This window comes from Macrotis lagotis, chromosome 5 (assembly GCF_037893015.1).
Source record: "Macrotis lagotis isolate mMagLag1 chromosome 5, bilby.v1.9.chrom.fasta, whole genome shotgun sequence".
Taxonomy (NCBI): Eukaryota; Metazoa; Chordata; class Mammalia; order Peramelemorphia; family Peramelidae; genus Macrotis; species Macrotis lagotis.
This window is the reverse complement of record NC_133662.1, coordinates 244331412-244347552: the sequence shown is the minus strand read 5'-3', so window position 1 is coordinate 244347552 and position 16141 is coordinate 244331412. Positions and strand designations below refer to the sequence as shown.

Sequence of the window (16141 nt, the reverse complement as noted above, 5' to 3'; positions counted from 1 at the left end):
ATTCCTGAGTAATATATATGGTGTACCTATTACATCTGTTACCAGTCCAAAATTCCCTCATCTTTTATTCTGCCCAGTAGCTAATGGCATACATTCTTCCTGCTTTAGATGCTTTAAAGCTAATCAAAAGAAAGGATTAAATCCAAGATTTAGTCTCAGGAGAAGAAATTTTCCCTTATCTCCCCCATTCCCCCCACCCCAGTCTCCCAGTAGAAAATTAACTCAATAAGCAGAAACAGAACCAGCCAGGAGCCTTTTGCTTGATAGCTTGGTATGAGAGCCCCCTTTTTCTTTTTTCTTTCTTTTTCTTTTTTTTGCAAGGCAAAAACGGGGTTAAGTGGCTTGCCCTAGGCCACACAGCTAGGTAATTAGCAAATGTCTGAGACAGGATTTGAATCCAGGTCCTCCTGACTCCAGGGCCAGTGCTTTATCCACTGCGCCACCTAGCCGCCCCGAGAGCCCCCTTTTTCATATCACACCACCAGTCCTACTACAGAATTCCAAGGATTATTCTAAAGCAGTTGCTCAAAATTAAGAACTCTAACTCGTTTTGAGGGGTATTGGTTTGATTTCATGGAGGAAGGGGGGGGGGGGGGATGGGAAGCATCCTATCCTCTTATCCAATAGCCAATCTTTAACACCTGCCTCCTCCCATGGTTTTACCCAACTGGGCTCCCTTAAGACAGAACCTAACCCCGTAGTGGATAAAGCACCGGCCTTGGAGTCAGGAGTACCTAGGTTCAAATCCTATCTCAGACACTTAATAATTACCTAGCTGTGTGGCCTTGGGCAAGCCACTTAACCCCATTTGCCTTGCAAAAACCTAAAAAAAGACAGAACCTAACCCAAACCTGACATCCACAACAAGCTATAGACATACCTGGCTTCCTAGTCAATTTTGTTCCTGGCCAAAGCATAGGTAAAGCAGGCATAATGAAAGGGTTACACCCATACTATCTTTTAACCCAAACTTATTGAGAACCTCCTTCCCCTTTGCTGTGAAGGGTATTACCATTGTTCTAGTCTTCTATCTTCAATTTGCTTATTATCGTCTTGACTCTTTTAATTAGCTGAAACCCTCTCTTCAACATTGCCAATAATCTAATTGTCAAATCTGCTGATCTTTTTCTCACTCAAACTTCTTTGATTTTACAACATATTATTAACCATTTCTCTCCAGACTCATGACACTGACCTTTCAATACTCCTCCTAGTCACTCTGTTGAGCAAATATCTATTAAGTACTTACTCTAGACCAGGCATCATATGAACAAAGCAACTGGGCAAAAACACAGTCCTTGATCCTAATGAGATCATATTTGAAAGTGGGAACTCAACATGCCAAAAGGTATGGATACACACACACACACACACACACACACACACACACACACACACACAAATGAGAGGTTTGTTCTTCATTCTTGAAGAAGACTATGACATCAGAGAGGTGACATCATGACAAGCATATAGATTGGATTTCAGTGAGAGGGGGAGCTGTGCTGCGTCATCGGCCTCACTTTCTCCTCCACAGTCATCTAGGACCAGTGACCAGATATGGATCAGTATAAGTGGAGATGGCCCTGGATGCCATCTTGCCCAAAGTCACACAGTAAATGTCAAGTATCTGAGGGTCAAATTCAAACCTCAGATCCTTCTGACTTCAAGGTCAATGCCCTATCTACTGTACCACTTAGCTGCCCTAAATGAGAGATAATCTTAAAGGGAAGATGCTAGCAGCAGCTGAGGGACTTAAGAAAAATGAAACCCTTAGAGAATAATGCAAGCACAGCATATACCCAAATGACCTAGTATATTAAAAAAGAAACCTGGGTGGATAGGTGGTGCAGTGGATAGAGTACCAGTCCTGGAGTCAAGAGTACCTGAGTTCAAATCTGGCCTCAAACACTTAATAATTACCTAGTTGTGTGGCCTTGGGCAAGCCACTTACCCCACTGCCTTGCAAAAAAAAAAAAAAAAACCAAAAACCTTACCTATTCAGTACCATAGAATAAGTAATATTGCAGTGGTGTGCAAATTAAATGTAGGTATAATTTGGCTTTCCAGCCAGTTGAGATTTTCCTGTTACGAAGTTGAATTACACAATTCTGTAATTGTCTCCACTCAAGTCCTCCTCCAATGTCTCATCAACTAAGGTGATTCTGGCTTGAGGCCAACATCAATCGAATGTCAGCAAGTTCTACACAGATAGAAAAGGTCCTGGCAGTTGACTGACTGAGTATCTCTCAAAGATCATTATCTTTAGAGAGGAGCTGTTATCTGTTTTGGTGAAGGAAGTATCCACATTGATGAAATTTCAGATCTTGACTTTTTAGATGTTAAAGGGATGGCCCATACCAAAATGATTCCAGACTACTGTGCTTTTTGGTCTTTAAAAAATATACTGTTTTTATAATGTCAAGTAAGAGATTAATTATAGGTCTCTTTTATGAATAAGTATAAAAGTTCTAAGTGAATGGGTTTTGGCACATCCATTTTTGCTTTTCCAAGATTTTTATGTTTACTTCCTGATTTTCAGTTATTTTCTGTTGAGATGACGTATTACTGTAGTTAGTAGGGGCTAATTTTCAGTTTCTAGAGATTCATTTCTATTCCCTTCTCAAGCTTCAATTTCTGTGCATTTTAACCGTTCATTAAAACTTCTCCAAGTGTGGAGAGGGGCTAGAAGAGGAAACAATTCTTTACAGATACATATCAGCTAGTCAAAGTAGTTGGACAGGAAGCTGAAATTTAACAATAAGACTATCACTTAATGAACACTTCTAAGAATAAAAACCTACTCTTTCCCTTCTGAAATCTGTAACAAAATATTTTCAGTTTGAAGGTGGAAAGTTCTGTGTTAGGACTTGCTAAAATTGAAAATAAGGGCAAAGAAAAAAGTTTCATATGGCATAATCTGTAATAAAGATTGATAGTTGAGAAGAAAAACCTTACATCCACATCATCTTTCCATCTCTCTCTCTCTATGACCCCATAAACCCAAATAGGTTTTATAAAAGAAACTGCTACCAAGTCTAACTGCAGCAAGAACCACGGGCAGAAATTTTTAATATCTTCCCAAAAATACTTTTTGATTCTAAAAGCATTAATAAGCAAACACACTATTTACAAGTATCTACAATGTAATTCACTGAAAACAAAGTAAACATTAATTTACATATTTTCAATATTCAAGTTGACATGTTTTATCAAGTTTAGACTTATTTTATAGTAAAAAAAAAAATGAGGGGCGGCTAGGTGGCACAGTGGATAGAGCACTGGCCTTGGAGTCAGGAGTACCTGAGTTCAAATCCAGCCTCAGACACTTAATAATTACCTAGCTGTGTGGCCTTGGGCAAGCCACTTAACCCCATTGCCTTGAAAAATCTTAAAAAAGAAAAGAGCTTCAGTTATTTGTAACAGCTAAAACTGATCCTTAATGAATCTGAGAATCTGTGAATTAAAATTAAATATAACTAATGACTATGAGTTCTTGTTCTTTTAGAGTTTTTTTAGAAATATACTGTTATTCATGAATAGAAAATGTAAAATCAAGAAGCAAATTACATCCTTAAATTAACAGGAAGTTGACTCATGTCACATACTGTCATTCAAAAGCACAAGTCAATATAATACTACAAAGTATCATGGATACCACTCTTTATAAAAATATATTCATATGAAGGATACCTTTCAATATTTTAAAAAATTCAACAAAATCTTTTAGCACAAACTTTTTACACTTCATTTTTAGTAATATCAAACTGTTAACTAAATAATTTCCAATCAAAAGACAGAGATCCTCATTAAAAATTGACCTGGATCTCTGATCGAAACAATGACTAATTATAGAATAATCCTTCCAGAGGACTCATGATGAACCATGCTATTCACCTCCAGATAGTATTCTCACTGACTGATTCAGAGTATAGACTGAAGATTGAGTTTTTTTGGATATGGCTAATGGGTAAAAATTCTTGACACGCACTCTCTCTGTCTCTCTGTCTGCCTCTGTCTCTCTCATATATGTATGTGTGTGTGTGTGTATGTATATATGTATGTTTTTGCAAGGCAGTAGAGTTAAATGACTTGCCCAAGGTCTCACACAGGTAATTATTAAGTGCCTGAGGTCAGACTCAGGTTCCCCTGTCTCCAGGCCAGTGCTCTATCCACTACACCACCTAGCTGTCCCTTGACTATATATATTTTATTGTTTTGTTTTTCTTGTTTTCTCAATAGGTGGGGAAGGGAGAGGTAGAAGGGAGAGAATTCCAAACTGAAAATAAAATAAAAAGGAATCCAATTAATCTGTACACTTTATGTCAAGAATAATCAAACTGCTTTCCAACCAAAAGCATATAAAAGCCTTTTTAATATGCCTATAAATTCATATGCCTAAATGTTATACATTTAATAATTTATATGATCTTAAAAGTTCCCCTCTTCTTACTCAATTATTCTAGATATTTTGCATTAGAATCACTTGTTAATGCAACTTTATGTTAAGCATACAATTCACAAAATGAATAAAGTAATATTTGATTTGAAATTAGAAGTCTCTCCCTAAATTTATTAAAGGATATGCATACAGAGTACTATACCTATTAATAAAAATTTTAAAACTCATTTCTCCCTGTAAAGAAAAATTAATAAAGTTGATAACTAAAACTTAGGAAAACTGTTTCAGCCAGCCAATTAGACCTTTTAATTATCCATAATATGTATAAAAATAAAAGCAATGCTAATAAAGCAACTATACCATCTATATCAATGATCAATGACTTCAGTGTTCCTGTTCTAAAATAAAGATATTCTATTCAATTCAAATGTGTCCTTTAATTAAGGCCAGGTAACAGGAAGCTCTTAAAATAAATCTTAAAAATGTAACTGTTAAACCAAGATTATCATTTAAAATGCTGTATAAACAACAACTTTATTTAACTAATAAATAGTCATTAAAGATATATTCCCTAAAGACAAAATGGTTTTTGGAATAAGCATTTTTAAGATTCAAGTTGCTATATTATCTGCCCTGAAACAGAGCAGGTCAAGACCCAAGATAATTTCAAAATCAAACTTAGTTTCTCCAGTTAATTTAATGAAATAAATGCAAAGAACCTCAACTAACATAGGAGGCCACAATATTGGAAAAGTAAAAGCTTTAGAATCTCCATATCTTATGATATATTTCAATTTTCAAGCAATCCAAGATAAAATACTATCACATGTTTAAAACCATTACATGCATAATTTAAATAGTAAAAGCTGGACATGTCAGAGTTATACAAGAATACAAGTCAGTTTTAAGCAAGCACATTTGTAAGGTACAATGGTAAATGTCAAGCTTACTCTTCAACAGAAGACTTCACTTAACCAATCAGAAGTTAATCATGTCTTACTTGTACTCTACTGTTTTTCTAACATCAAACTGAAAAAGATATATCCACACATTTGATAGGAATAATGGAGACAGTACTGCCCCAAAAAACACCACCAACATGCATGTATAGAAAGAATATTGATTGTTTAACAAAAGCATTTTCTTCACTACTCTTTACTTCTTTCAGATAATAGGGCAAATATGACACCCCATTTTCCAGAGGAGGCAATTAGGTCCTTATGGTTCACCTACCATTTTACTTGATTCTAGTAGTTTTCTGATTCCCAGCAAATATTTCTATTAATTCCATCCTGGCTATAGGACCAATCTGTATATCCCAACTAGAGTGAGGTGCTAAGTTTTATATAACCATTTAATAATTTGAGAGTCTTCTAAGAAAATACTCTCAGATCCAATTTCCAAAAATTCCCTCCTTTAACTGATTACCTAGAATTTATTCTGTGTATACCAACATTTGTACATATTGTCTCCCCCATTTAATGTTAAGTTCCATGCATTTGTTTTCTTTTTCCCTACTCCCAAACCCTAGCATAGCACCTGTCACAAGGCAGACTTAAATGTTTGTTGATTTGCTGATTATAAAATAAAAGGGGAAACCCTGAATAGGCAACCAAATATCTAAACTTTACTACAAAAAAAACTAGGACAAAACTACTTTCACAAAGTCACAGTTAATCTGACAAAACTTGATCTAAAGCATTTAGAATGCAGACCACAGAGAGCAATTTTTAAAATAATTAACACATACCCTACTGGAGAAAGACTTCAATATTTTAAAGGATGGCATTAATTGGGTAATGGATAATTAACCTCTCTTGTGAACTGTGGCCCCCTCCCACCCTTTTACAGTTTGCTGAAATCTACAAACTCCTCAAAATTATTTTTAATGCATAAAATGCATTAAGATTACAAATAAAATGAAACAATGAAATTCAGTTATTAAAAAAAATTAAGCTCACAGATATCAAGATTTAGAACAACCCTTGATCTAAAAAGAATGAATTCCTATTTATTCAGAGAATATAGAGTTTGGGCTACCATTTATGATATTTAACATAAATGGATGATCGATTTGAATGCAATAAAATATGCTTACCACTAAAACTTTATTGAATTTTTTAACACTTCTTTAAAGCTTCGTGAGGCATTTTAGAATCTCTGAGATTTATCTTAGGGTTGTCATAAATACTAATCTCACTGTACATACTGTGGAAATAACAAAAAACAATTATGATTTGAATTTGCTAGTCATTTACATATGGAATAAAAAAGAATTTTCTGTAAGATACTGTTTTGTACTTAAAGAGAAATTGTCTTCATCTTGTGGAATAAAAAAACACTAAGAGTCTACAGCCTATAAATCAGAACTGAGAGGTCTGGGGTGTTTTACTGACTTTCCCCCCCAAATCTCAGACCTACATCTTAGACTTCATTATATTCCAATGGTTATGTTCTCATCAATGTCAATATTTGGCCCTTTCCAAGGGTTCCGGGAGCAATCTATGTATCCATGTTATGCTGTGTGAATATTTTTCCATATTCTTCACATGTCCTTCACAGCTTCTTCATCTAATATACTAACTGGCTTACCCCTAGAGTTTTTTCTTTTTCTTTTGACAGGTATACCAGTGCCAGTACTAGGGCTGTCCATTTCATCCTGATCTTCACTATAAAAGTCTACTTGCTGATTCCCTTATCATTCATTTTCTTAATGAAATCCCTCCACAAAGCCCTATTTCAGAGAATACAAAGTAACCCTGGACACTTGAAAGTTATGCCAAAAGAACTTAAAAATATTCACAAAATGACTAAAAGAGTCAGTGTGAAATAAAACATATTAACTTTCTCCAACTACAGATACCAAATTAAATAAAGAACGAGGTGGTCAAGATTCAAGTCACTAAAGCTGAAGTCCAAGGCCCTTGAGTTTTTCTTGGATAAAAGGAGACTATCCACATGAAATTTGTAAAGTGCTAGATGACATTTTTAAAGTAAAATCTTCTGTTTCTACATAGCCCCAAACCTAAAAAATGCAAATATCTTTGCATAAAATTATATAACATACTATAAACATATATTCATTTTATGATTATATTTCACAGTTAAAAACCTCTTAATTTCACTTTTCAAAATTGTAAGTTTGGAAAATTTCAATTTGCTGCTGCCAGGCAAACACACTAGTTCGTAGCACTGCAAAACAATGCATGCAGCAACCCTTCCACTCATCTCAATCAAAATTAATCTTATCTATGTCTTTTCATTAATTCTCCATAGAAGATCCACCCACTATGGGAGTGAAGGACTTTATAACTCATTCTTTTATTATATCTGGATTATACCAGTGGATCATTCATTCATATTGTGCTTTTCTGAATATTTGTCTATCTGCCGTATCTTCTATTCCAGTTCCTGAACATTATGCTGTAGCCAACTCTTTCTTACCAACCATTTGAGTTGTTCAATGCCCTGGAGGTTATTTGCAATCTGGATTCTTCAGAGATTATGCTGTTTCATCATTCACTGCTGTGAAGCACTACCAGAATGCTAGCGTTGAAGAGATGTGCTTTTACAGCAGTAAGTACAATTTAGAGTGATCTCTTCTCCTCCTATCTAATGTTAATCCTAGTCAATAATGCACATTGTTTCTGCACAGTCCCACACATCCATATTGATGAACTCTGGACAACAAGAGGGGGCAACAACCCCCTATCCCACCCAGCTCCCTTTACGTTCTTGGTTAGGATGATTACATAGAACTTTCCCACGTGGCTATGGATTTTACTGAGGCAATTTTACTGTTGCAGGGGCTCAAAGCAAATTAGATTAATACCATCTATGCCAACTGGAGCATCTGAAAAAACTCTCTATAGGTAAAGAATCTTTCTTTTGTGATCCCAAGGTGTGATCCCTTTTGTGTACCCAAGGTGAACAGATGTCTCTCCCTGTTTATATATCTCATTAGTCTATAAAACCAAACATCGATTTTGGCAGTCAGAATCAATTTCTTGGTCTTTCAAAGTGGTTTTTTGTATAGTAATGATACATTTCAATGTGACTTCTTCAAAGATTCTCTCTACTCTTTTTTTCTTCAACGTTCTAATTTCAACATGGAAAAAAATCGGGAAGGGGGAATCAGGACAATTTTGTGTATCTCCAGCACTACCTTTACAATTTTTTATAAATTTATTTCTTTGGAATAATTGTGATTTTAAACAAATATCTCAATGAAAACTCTAAATATAACTAAGAGACCTTCATCTCTACCAAGAGCTGTGGAGATCAAATTCTTGTCATGAAGTGGAATAGATAGATTCATTTCAGAAAAAAATGAAGAAATATTTTTAAGTAATCAATTTCTACATCAAATAACAAGAATTTATATCATCAATCCAACTTCAAATTAACAGCAATTCCCTTCCCATAAATGGAGAAAGCCTCCAAAAATAATTTAAGTAGTTTGCAAAATATGTCTAACATAATGCTAAATAAGTACTACTGTTTCCCCTCAAAATATATTATTTATTAAACTTAAGAATGTATTCTTGTTGTCAATAATAGTTAGGTTTCAATATGACAGCAAAAATACTAAATCTTGTTCAGATCAGTTATCCCTGATCATTCAATTACAGGATTTTTCTGTTTTCTCATTTAAACATTATAGATAGATAGATAGATAGATAGATAGATAGATAGATAGATAGATGGATGGATATAATCCCACTCTAATGCTGTTATCATGACATGGAGACAAAGACCCAAGGTCGGACATACAAAACATGATCTGAAAAGATGTTTGACAACACACTTGCAGGGTCACAAGGCAAACTTAGATAAGTTTGAAAAGTTTCAAGATTTGGCAACCAAAGAATAATTTTTTCCCCCAAACAAAGGAATTCATAAAACATCTAATAAGGGGTAGAAGTAAACAAGAAACATTTGTAGAAGAAATACACACATTAAAGAAATCATCAATCCATAAAATGGCAAAATTAATGTCAATCCTCAATTCAATTCAACAAATATTTATTAAACCCCTAAGGCAAGGTCAAAGCACAGGAAGAGAAAGAGACAAAGACAACAGTCTTTCCCTTCAAAAAGCTTCCATTCCACTGCCACATAAATTCATCCTATCAATTGAAAATAGAAAACACTAACAATTAGAAGGACCAGGGATTCTAAGATGTAATGATGAGGAGGGATTCATTTAGGCAAGAAAGGCAAGCCTGAGTAAAGGCTCAAAGATAGGTAATATCATGTCAGGGGAATATTCAAATTTCACTGGATTGCAAAGTGGGTTAGAGAGAAGTGTGAAATCAGTTTGTGAAAATAGTTGGAGGTGGGATGGAGTCAAGATTGTAGAGATTTAAATAGTAAAAAAGAGAATTTTCACTTCATTCTGAAAGCAATAGGTGATGGAATACAACTGTGCTGTAAAAAATGACAAATTGCTTGATTTTAAAAAAACATGGAAAGACTTGAATGAAATAATGAAAAATGAAATGAGCAGAACCAAGAGAATGCAATACCATAATTGAGAATGACTAAGTTATTCAGAGTAATGTCTTTCACAAACATCTGGTTCAATCCTCATTTTACAACTAGGTGGCTCAGGTGATGAGCACCAACCCAGGAGTCAGGAGGACCTGAGTTCAAATTCAATTTCAGACTTGACACTTACTGGCTGTGTGACCTTGGACCTTGACTGTCTCCCATACAGGACCATCTTCAGTCATCCTGATTCATATCTGGCCCCTGGACCGAGATGGCACTGGAGGAGAAAGTGAGGCTGGTGACTTAGCACAGCCCCCCACCCCACTCAAATCCAATTCATAATGCTTGTCATGGCATCACTTCTCTGATGTCATGGTCACCTTCAAGTACGAAGGACAACCATCATCTAATGCTCAAATCAACTACAAAGGACCTATGAAGGAAGATGCTATCCCCTTACAGTGAAAAGAATAAATAGTTAAGTTGTATAGTAGATTTTACATATATTTATAAATTTGTGTCAAATAATGACCTTCTCTAGGTGAAGGATCAGAGAGAGAGAAGGAGACAGTCTGGAACTTAAAATGTAACCAAAAGAAAAATTAGACTTAAAAAAAAAGCAAATAGGGAACCTCTGGAACTTTTTGATCAGACCTCATCAGACCGGTGTTTTAGTAATATCAACTCAACAGCTCTATGGTCAGTGAGGAAGAGTATAGGGAAACTACTGTAGCAATCTAGGTAAGAGTGGCTGAAAGGGTGAACCAAGACATTGGCTATGGGAACAGAAAGAAGGATGAACATACGAGAGGTTCAGGAAACAAAACTGTCATGACTTGGCAACTGCTGATACAGAAGATGAGAGAAAGGGGGAGAAAAATCAAAGATGACACCAGTCTACAAGGTAATGCAGAATGGAAGTTCAAAAGACCGCTAAGGGCTGGATTAAAAATTTAGGAGTGATTGTCATGGGAGATGTTGAGGTCACCAAGGAAGACAAGAGAAGAGGGTGCACAAGAGAACCTTCGGGTGAACATACTAGGTTTGGGCATGGAAAATTGATCCATCAAATAAGACTGGGAATGGGGAAGAATCAAAAGAGAGAAAGTATCACCAAAACCCAAGGAAGGAATAGTCAAAGAGTATTCAATGTGGTAGAGAAAGATGAGTGAAAACTAGAATGTAAGAGGCTGAGAAGTGATAACTATATTCCACAGATTAATTGACCCAGCTGGGTCAATGTTTCTTATAATAAAGTTGGTACAAGGTTTGTTACCACATACTTCACCCTGAGTTATAATGCTGTTCCCTATGGCACAACTTTTCCAGGGGAAACATACCTTCCCATTACTTGCAATGTTATTAAAATCTATTGAAAGTTGACTATTAGGGGTAGCTAAGTTGCACAGTTAATAGAGCACCAGTCCTGGAGTCAGGAGGACCTGAGTTCAAATCTGATCCTCAGACACTTAATAATTACCTAGCTGTGTGACCTTGAACAAGTCACTTAACTCCACTGCCTTGCAAAAACCAAAAGAAAAAAAAGTTGACTATTATAAAGAACTCTAAAATAAGAATGTGTAATTTTTCTTTCATCTTGCTTAATTAGTTTTGATTGCTGACCTGATCTCTGCTCAGCATTCTAAGGGATACAAAACTTCCTGCCCTCAAGCAACTTTATTATAAACAAAAAATATGTAACAAACAAGATAAAATATGAATAGCAAGGAATGATACAGTTAAGTGCTATGGGATGGGGGGGGTGATCAATGAGAACTACAGTAATTAAGTTTCATAGATGGTGAGATTTAAGGAAGATAACCATTGCAGAGAACATGAAATCAAAGGTTCCTTCCAGTTCTTGTAACTATGATATAGTTTTAAATAAAAGGAAAAAAGAATTTGCTAGACCATACATGAAAAAGTATTTTAAAATGGCTCAGTAGCTAAACAATATGTTGGTGGGTGATTTAAGGTCTGTTAAATGTTACTCCTTTCTCCCCTCCTAATCTGCCACATGGACTTGGTAAAAGGGAACTTCCCTGTATCTCAGTTCTCTCACTCATCAGTTAACATAAATAAATAACCTACCTCAAAGGGTGCTTGGGAGAACAAATAATAATACAAGTACTTTGAAAACTTCAGATACTAAGGAAATGTGTAACTGTAATAGTAACATCAAGGGATTATACACTCCACTAAATCAGGCAGGTATTTTAGAGGGACTCAAATAATAATAGCCTAAGCTTGTGCCAAAAGCCAGTAGTATCTTTAAAAAAAGAAAACCATAAATCAAAATAATAGCTACTTTTGATGCCTTTATCCTAGGATTGAAAAATATTTCACAAATATTGTTTTAATGGTGGAAAGGAAGAGTAAATATTATACATTGAAAGAAAGTAAAATTAAGGTTAAATTCTAATGGATAGTTTATGTATTATACCAAAAATATAGTTCTGTAATCTATTAACTTTCCATGCAGGAGTATACCCTCAAAATAAGCTTTTCAGAAGATTGGCAAAATCTTTACTTCTATTCAAACATAAATGAAAACATATTAAGCATAATTTAAGCACTACAAACAAATTTCTTAGGTAAAGGCAACATGGTATTGGAGTTGGTGGAAAAAAAGTAACTAACAGACTTTCAATCCAATAAAATGAAAAATGCTAAAAAAAAATACCTTTGACAACAGAACAGACCTATAATCTAGTCATTGGTTTTCAGCAGATACACAGCACCAAGATCCACTGGCAAAACAGTATAATTCACTCCTTGGGACCCAAGAACAACAGTATCAAAAATGGAATTTCTGACATTCTAGGCTCTCCTTAGGGGACCCTCACCCAAATACCAACAAGACTCTTATGATGTTACGATCAATCTCTCTATAATCTGACTATAACTGTGTTGTTGAATTCTTTGTGTCCAAATCGTGACCCCATTTGAGATTTTTCTGGCAAAGATATTAAGAGTGATTTACCACTTTTTTTTCTTCTTCAGCTCATTTTACACATTCCAGTTTAGAGACAAGGAAACCGAGGCAAAAAGGGTTAAGTGACATGCTCAGGTCACAAAGATACTAAGTGTCTGCGGCTGAATTTGAACACGGGTCTTCCTAACTTCGGATCTGGTGCTTTATGCAACGTGCCACCAAACTGACTATATAGTAAAATTTTGGGGTTTTTTTAAATTCCAAGTCAGAAATCTTGCCTTCCTGATGACAAACTTAGAAGAAGAAAAGAAGCCAGAAGGTTATTCAAGTTATTTACACCTTGCATCTATTGTTTAGTATAACTCTGAAGATTCATTCACATAGTTCTTTTAAAACTAATATATGGAATTTAAACCTTTTAATAAGAGAAAACTGTCTTTAAATATTTCACCCTCTGAAATTTTTCAAACACTATCCTGGGAACATTTATTTAAAAATATATTACAGGTAACTACTAGATAGAGGAAAAGAACTACCGTAGGCAGAGGATCTTCCCAATCTTATGCTCAATTAATAATTAATAAAAAGATTCCTAAAAACTGACCTCATGGAAAAATGTAATATTTTAGCACTAGAAGGCACCTTAAAGATTATTTAATTGAGCCCCTTCATTTGACAAAAAAAGGAAACTGACCCTTAGAGGTGAATCAAGTAGCCTGAAGTTCACTCTGGTAGTCTTTCCATTTGGCCATTCTGTACTTCTTTTAAAAAAAAAAAGAATTGACAAATGAAGGCAAACATCTTGCAAAGCTATAATTCCTGTATACAGAAATACCACCTCTGGTAATAAACAGACTTCTTACCCAAAAGCCAAAGCAACCTACATCTCAAAATCAGCCAAAAAAAAAAAAATCTCTTGAACAATAACCATTATGAGTGCAGTAGTAATGTCTTAGCTGAGGTGTGAAAGGTTTTTAATGTTATCTTGAATTCCTAACCTTATCCTTACGATGTATTCTTTTAAGGAAATTCTATTTTCCTCTTGTCTTTTTCCTAATCACATCTACATAAAATGTGAAGAGAACTAAATCAGTGAACTATACACTACATAAATCAATGGCCACCAAAAATCACTCTTACAACTTGAATCTCAAACTTCTTTTAAGATCTCATTTTATATAGTTCTTTGATTCAAGATAGTTAAGTCACCTACCCTCTTCTTTTAAGATGGTACCTTACCAAAAATTGCCCTTCTGGGGGCAGCATAGAGAAAAGGTTAGTGCTAACGAGCTTTGTAATTTTTATTTTATGCTTTATGTTGGGATCTTAATGCTCATTCAAGAAAAAACATCTATCAAATAGATGGAGATGAATACCAGTTCATACTGAACCAGAATAAGAAAAAATTGAGGCATTCACATTGGGCTTTTGCAATATGTCTGGCTGTTCCTTTTTCTATTTTTTTTAATTTCTAGCAAAGACACATAAAGAAATAATGAATAAAACAATAAAAAAAAATTAGTACTTCTCTCTATATATAAAATACACAACCAGGCAGTAAGTGCCTACTTTGGATCAGTGACTGATCATGTCCTCCTGGACTCTACAAAAATGATGGAAACCCAGAGCATCAGATCTTATTTAACAAAGTCACTTTTGCTATTAGGTCTACTTATGGAAGTACCATCGATACAGTAACAATTAGTTTTATAATAGTCCAACAAAAAAAAACAGAAAAAATGCAATGAAAGGGCAATCTCGCTATTCCCAGCTTTCTTACTCCACCCAGTCTTCTCAAAGGTTGTACGCAGCATCCGCAAACATCCAGGTTTTTCCCCCACAGGGAGGGGGATTCAAAAAAAAAACCCGAGGGCCGTAGCGAAATCAGAAGTCTGCTAGTGAAGCAAGCATTTGCAGAATTTTTCCCCACTATCTTCCCTTTTTTACAAGACGCTCAGGCTCGGGGCCGGTGAGTGGGCTGCTCTGCCTTGTCCGCCTGCCTAACGCGAAGGGCCGTGCCAGGGAGCCCAGCCGCCGCGGGGCCGGGCCCGGGGGGACCCGGCCCGGCGCGGCCCCGCTTCTGCGGGATGACAGACCGCGGCGCGGCCCCCCGGCGCGGCCGCCAGGCCCGCTGGAAACGGAAGGTCACGGGCGGCTCCGGGGCCGGCCCGGGCCCGTCCCCGCGCGGCCGGAAGGCGCCCCGCGGCGGCCCGGCCCTGCGGCAGTGCGGGCCGGTCCCCAGGCGCGGCCGCGGCCAGGCCCGGCCCGGCGGCCCCACCCCCCGCGCGGCGGCCCGGGCCCCGCAGGCGCGCCCGCGGGGAGCCCCTCCGAGGCCCGGAGGGAGGGCCCGCCCTGCGCCCGGCGATTCCTGCCGAGTCACCGGGGAGCGAGCGCGCGGCCCGGGCCCCCGCTCCGGGGGCGCCCCCGCCGCGGGCCCGGGGCGGGAAGGCGCAGGCCCCCTCCCCCCCGCTCCGGGAGGGGGGCCCCGCCGGCCCGGGGGCCCCCCGGCGCCCCGCGCCCGCGCCCCCTCCCCCGAGGCTCCCCGCGGGGCCGCGGCGGGCGCCCGGCCCCCCGCAGCCCGCCCCGCCGCCCCTCCCGGGCGCTCACCCAACGGCCGCCGCGGCCGCCATTTTGAGAGCGAGGAGAGAAGAAGGAGGAGGAGGGGGAGGGGGCGGGCGGGGAGGGGGAGGGGGCCCGGCGCAGCCCCAGCCCGCGCCGGCGCCGCCCGAGGAGGGGGAGGGGAGGAGGGCAGGCCCGGCGCCGCCTTACCGAGAGCCGCCGCCGCCGCGCCCCGGTGTGGCCTCGTCCGTCCTTCACTCCCATCCGCCGGCGGGGGAGGGGAGGCGGGGGAGGGGGCGGGGAGGAGGGAGGGGAGGGGGCTGGCGCGCTGGGCCCGGGCCGGGGCGGGCCCGGGGGGAGGGGGCGGCGGGCGCGCGCGCGCGCGGCTCTCGGCCCTTCGGGGGCTCGCGCCGCGGTCCGGCCGGCGCTCGCGGCCTCGGCTCCCGCCCGGCTCCGGCTCCGGCTCCGGCTCCGCCGCCCGCGCGCTGCCGCCGCCTCTCGGCCTCTCGGCCCGTCCGTCCTCCCGCCGGCCCGTCGGCCCGCGCTGCCCCTCCCGCCTCCTCGGTGCCGCCGCCGCCGCCGCCGCCGCCGCCCCCGCCCCGCCGCTCCGGCTGGTCTGTCACAGGAGCTGCCCCAGCGCCCTGACGTCACCGCGCCGCCGCCGCCGCCCAGCCGGCGCGGGGGAGGGGGCCGGCGCGCATGCGCGGGCCCGGCCCGGAGGCCGCCGCCGTCCCCTCGGCTCCCGGGGCCGCCCC

At 39.3% G+C, this 16141-nt stretch overlaps 1 protein-coding gene across 3 annotated transcripts in view; it reads right to left on the bottom strand.

Moving 5' to 3' along the window:
* The window catches only part of PAFAH1B1 (platelet activating factor acetylhydrolase 1b regulatory subunit 1), a 74670-nt gene extending 58971 nt beyond the window's left edge, over window positions 1-15699 (bottom strand). The window contains exon 1 of one of the 3 annotated variants that reach the window (XM_074189219.1): window positions 15597-15699. The gene's annotated coding sequence lies outside the window, so the exon portion shown is untranslated. Of the gene's footprint in view, window positions 1-13521; window positions 14801-15434; window positions 15490-15596 lie in introns of those variants that run through there. The other 2 variants (XM_074189222.1, XM_074189221.1) reach the window with 2 other exon arrangements.
* Window positions 15700-16141: the final 442 nt, after the last annotated feature.